We start from the raw sequence: 6,126 nt of genomic DNA on the forward strand, positions 1-6,126 counted from the left end.
AGTAGTTTCCAATACGGAAAGATCAAAAATAAGAGGCTGAAGTATCTCAACACAAGATGTCAGTTCGTTTTTGAGGAGACGATGGTGGACCAATGTGGACAAATAAATATTTAGTAGTTTGGATGCATCACTGTGGTCTAGATTTCCAAGCTTAAAATCAACAGCAGTAAGTTTGTGTCATCCTTGTTTTGAGCCAAGTGGATTGACAACTTATTTCATCCACATACAAATGGAGACTTAAGCTGTGAAAGATCATCTGGCTGTTTGATTTAAACATGTCGCCATCTGTGAAATCGGTGAGAATTTCATCATTTACAGACTGGGCTCTATTGAGAGAATCCCAGACATTTTTGTTCTTTACTAGGTTTTTGCAGCAAAGCAAGCAGACGAACGTACTGGATTGACACTATTTTACCATTCTTTTTTTATTAAGGTATATCTCAATGGGCTGTATTGTATCCAAGTTCTGGACACAGTACTGTTCTAACACCTATTCAGAAGTAATGCTCCAAATGCACTGCTCAAAAATCAAGCTATTATCTAGCAAAGCTTGGAGTTCATGGTCATCTTCGATATGTATTTGCTTACTTTTCCGATAAGAAGTTATTGCTTCTTTGTAATGTGTGATGAATGTATCACATACTGTCCTGAGATCTTTTAACAACACTTTTCTGCACAACTGCTGGAACTGAATGTTTTTCACGAATTTTGAGAATGAATAAACAAAGGCTTTTCTTTAAGCCTTCAAAAAATTCTTCATTGGTTAGTGGATGTCTTTCTGTCAGTCACATGGTACTTGCTCATCTTCTGCTGTTTTTGATCCTAAATCATTCTCGGCAAGTTGCTGGCTGTCCATGGAATGATGTTCTTTTAGCAGTGCTTGATATTTTCGATAAACATGAGAGCGATGTGAAGAAAAAAATTTGCTTGTATGGCTACATCCATTAAGTCCACGTTATGTTGAAATGAGGCTCATTCTCATGATATAGTCCGGTGTGTTTGAGTAAATGTGTAAGATAAAATGTCTTCTGGTTACACAGTGGGTAGTTAACTGCCATTTTTATTGTTCACACCTTCAAAAGATGAAGTAAGTTTTGATAGGTCATTTATTTTCAGCCAGCAACAGACATCTTCAGGTGTCCACTGCTTCACATTGGAGGTGTCCCTAAAAAGTAAATTAAAGAGTAGTTAACATATAAAATGGGAAACACAAAGGAAGAGCACAACATTATTAGAGCTGCTTTTTTACTTATTAAGACATATACACAACGCATATGAGAAATTACTCCATTATGGATGTGACATTTGCATCAAAAGCTTCTAAAATAAATTTACAGAGAAAGTATATGTCAACATTATATTGAAACATTTGTTTATATTTTCCTAAACAATTAACCAGAGTTTTTGGGATTCAGAAAAATATCAATCTGTAAATATTTTTACAGTTTAATTGTGGGAAATACACATGTCTATGGATCTGAGTTTACAGAAAACAACATACTTTGTAGAAATTCTATGAATTAACCTGCACAACCTCTCCGTTATTGATGTGACTGATGTGAAATTGGCACTTGTGTTACTTTGGTAAAGGCAGGCTGGCCTCTGGTAATCTTTAGAGTGCGAAAATTACAGTTGGTCAAATTAGCGTAGATATTTTTCTAAAGTGTTTGTGTACTGTTCATATGTTAATACAGTTATGGGGAAAATCTCTCCTGTATGTAGTAAGTCAGTTTAGTCCCTAGGAATGAGCACACTTTAGAATGAGAAGCTTACATCTAGGTGAAATACTGTGAATATTTTTTCCTATTTATTTGTGTGATATATACAGAAATGATGATGAGTAAATGTGAGAAAATAACATTTAAGTGCGTTAGCTGATGGGTACTGTATGCTTATGACAAGCGATATTGCCTATTTCTGCTTTGTATGTAGCGTATAGTTAGAAACTGTAGACTACGTACCGTATAGTTGCAGCTTTGCGTGATTGTGTGTATTGATTCTATGGATGTAATTAGCAGATGATCACTAAAATTGCGTGCGCGAATGTCCGGCGAATATCAAACCTAAAACCAACTTTACCGAGCTAAGTAACTGTGACAGCTATCAATTATGACATTACAAGCAGCAGAGCTAGCCGACGTTTCTGAATTAGCTGACATTTCTTTCTTGTACATCATACAATTTTTCCTTTTCTTAACAGCTGACATGTCCCTAAATCGACTTGGGTAAGTAAATAACACTTAATATACAACTGAGATGCAGATTGAAAATAATTAAGACCGTTATGTTTCTTAAAAGTAACTTTTTACTTATGCTCGCGGCGCCATCTTGCGTTTCTCCCTTCAACGCTCCTCATGACAAGTTGCTCAGCCAGTGACGTCGCGTTCTAAACATTCGATCTGCATTCTGTTAAAGATCTTACGCTTCATCTCAGTTTAGTCAGTTCTCAAGGTGTTGCTGTTTGTACTTGACCAAGGTGAGTTCAATGCCGACGGTACGAGTGGAGCCACGCCAATCTCACGAAGTCCGCTTCGTGAAGCTTCACTCGGCCCATCTGTGCTGTAGCTCCTCGCGGTTTGTTTGTTGCTCGAAATGTGCCGCCGAGCAACATTCCGGGTAATCCGGCACGGACTGGCGCCCGGTTAGCTCGTGCACTTCCTGGGGCGAGGCAGCAGTGCACCCTAGGCAGGGGGCAATACGGACTCTGAGGACCCTCAGGGAAACACGGGAGGCCGGTATAGTGGGACCTGCTGCGAGGGTTATGGTGGGTGGGAGCAGCTTGTCCCACTTTAGCTTCTAATTTAAACTATAGTTTTAAACTTTAGTTTACTATAGTCTAAAATAGTTAGGGCCTTTGTGTGATCTGTTTAATGTTTTGCTTTGTTTTTCAGCAGGCCAGTGTTGTTGAGCAAAGAAGCCTTCAGAACAGCACGCTCAAGACATCCACGATTTATCCACGTTTCTCCGGTTTCGGTCTTCCGGTTCGTTCTTTTCAGATCAAACACAATAAAGTTCTTTTGCTAAACACCTGAATTGTGTTTTCATTTGTCCTAGAGCTCACTGTAGTAGCCTACATTGTCATAAAATTGAATGCATTTGGTTGACAAAATTAAAGTGGTCCAACAAATAAGTAATTGTTACAAATACACCTCAATTTCTCTCCAGAGTATTACAACTCTCAATAAATTAAATAAATAAGGTTTATGAAAAATGTTAGGCCTATATATGAATTCATCAGAATTGCACTGCAAATTACATGTGCTTTCTCCTGGGAAATCTAGCTGTCAATTGTAGTTATAGTTTAGAAATTTAGCATAGGCTACTGTTTTTTTTAAAGGAATCCTGTCAAGTTTTTAAGAAATATAATTCTGAGCTTTTATCCCAAGAAAATATTGCGAACAGATAAAGAAGATTATAAAGGATATTATTAGTAAAAGTATGTCTAGCAGCTGTAAATGGGAGGTTTTACAATTCAAAATTAGAGAGTATACTATAGTATATATAGAAAAAAATTTGATTAGAAAAAGAAATTAAATTATTACACAAGATTAACGTGTGTTGTAGTAAACTTACTTTAACACAGGTTGATAAGGAAAAACTGATTCATTTACAGTCTTCATTAGATATGAAGTTCATATAGGAAAGGTAAAGGGTGCAAATGTAATATCAAAAGCCAATTTAATGGAGGTATGGGAAAAATAAATCATATTTTTGGAAAAAAGACGTCAAGAAAGAAATGCTATGGGAAGTTTGTTAATAAACCAAGTAGAAAGTTCACGTAATGGCAAAAGAGGTTTTACTCAAACTTAGACTTGTCATCTTACACGAAGGATGACGCTGAAACTTTCATTAAAAAAGTAAACCAATTTATTTCCAAAGTTGAGGAAAACCTTTGTGATTCACGTCTCCATTTCTGAATTAGATTTATCTTTAAAAAATGAGAACTAATAAATCGCCTGGACCGGATGGGCTTACTTCAATTTTTTTTTGGGGGGGGGGAGGATCTTTTTGTTTGAAGAATTACAAGAATGCAAAAGGAATAATAATCTACTATAATAATTGCCTACTATGAAGCAGGAACTTATTATTTTGATTCCAAAACCTGAAAAGAATAAAAGCTTCTTAGATAATCTTTGACCTATCACGCTTCTCTAAATACAGATTACAAAATATTCTCAGGGGTGATTGCTCCTAGATTAAAGTTTCTTCTTCCTCAAGTAATTAGCGAAACTCAATCAGGATTCCTAAAAGGTAGATCTATTCATAATAATATTTGGCATGTTCTGGACATGCTAGAATACAACAATTTTATTGAAGAAGAGGCTTTCATTTTGTTATAAAAAGCATTTGATAAAGTAGAACACCAGTTTCTTTTTTAGACATTAAAGTTTTTAGGTTTGGTTCAAATTAGTAAATATCATTAAAATGCTTTACAAGGGCATTAACAGTTCAGTTGCTATTAGCAAAACAAACACCCCCTCGATTTCAGATTAACAGAGGAATAAAGCAAGGATGTGGAAGCTATCCTCTATAATTTATTTTGGCTGCAGAACTATTAGCAATTCTTGTTAAAAATGAAAATATTGCAGGCATTAATTTTATGGAACACAATAATTAGTCAGCTAGCTGATGATACGACTTTTTTGTATTTTGAATATTATATTTTTATTTTGACCTTAAAGCAGCACAGAACATTACAAAAAGCAACAACAACTATAAAGAAATTTTAAAAGAAATGCAAACAAAACAAAACAAAAAGAAGACAGAAAAAAGAAGATTTTAAAACCATTATCACATCAGTTCCTCCAGTATTATACATGGGTCAACAATGTTACACATATATATCTAGGCCAGTGGGCACAGACAATATGTTGATCTTGCAGACGGTGACCGGGTAATACCTTTAAACTGTTATCCTTGGCATTAGTCAGATGATTAAAAAAGGGTTTCCAGTTGGCTTCAAAGCCAGCAATGCTATCAGAAAGATTGTGTCTAAGTCTCTCGAATTGTAAAGTGCTAGAAAATTCTGAAAGCCAGAATTCAAAAAGTGGTTTTCATACCTTTTTCCACAAGCAAAGAATTTTTTTTAGCTTTCACCATTCCATATTGGACAGATTTTTTAATTTGATGACTGAACCCCCAAAGTGAGCCAGACCAAGCGAAAACAGCAATTGCTGGATCAGGGGTGAGGTCACAACAATAAGCCTTAGAGTAGAATCTGAATATATCATTCCAAAACTCTTTTTTGGGCAAGACCAAAAAAAGATGTAAGGAGCCTTTGGCAGATTCACATTTGTTACATTTAGAAGAGATGGAGGAGTACAATTTATTAAGCTTAACCCTACACTCTCAGAAATGAAGGTAGGGGCCGTCAATGGGGCAGTACCTTTTCAAAAGGTACATATTTCTACCTGAAGGGTTCATAATGGTACCACAAAGGTTCGTTTTAGGGGCATTTGGGTACTAATATGCACCTTTTATATACCACTGTGGACTATGTGGGTACCAATATGTATCTTTTATAAAGCTACTGCCCCAGTGACAGCTCCTGTACATTTATTTCTGAGAGTGTAGAATAATGAAGCCGATATTTTACATTGGATTAGTTGGTGTCTTGAGTTAATAGATGTATTATATATAATGTATTTATAATGTATAATTTGTATGTATAATGTATTTATGACCTTGATAGACTTTTTCATTGACCTTGATAGACTTTTTCATTGGCAATCTTTCAAATACAAGGTAGATATGTCAAATTGATTAAAAACGTCTATAAAATTGGAAATCAAATTAGGAGAGGCAGAAAGTAATTAATATACATCATGTTCATCTGGTCATCAAGTGGCCAAATTCTGACTTTCTGAGGAAAGTTAAATGAGAGGGTCAGTTTTTTCTCTGCTACACTTTTTAGTTTAAAACAGGTTACCAGATTTCTATTTTTTAAATGATGAATGATAATAAATTTGTATTTAAAATTAAGTATTTTTTATATTTCTTTATTATGTTTTATTTAAATCTAATCTCATAACATTATTTATAAAACTGTAATATTTGAATGCAAATTTGTAAATACTTCGGAATGAAATAGTATAGTAAGCACTTTGTAGGGAATATTTTTAGTTC

Source organism: Danio aesculapii, chromosome 17 (assembly GCF_903798145.1).
Source record: "Danio aesculapii chromosome 17, fDanAes4.1, whole genome shotgun sequence".
Lineage (NCBI taxonomy): Eukaryota > Metazoa > Chordata > Actinopteri > Cypriniformes > Danionidae > Danio > Danio aesculapii.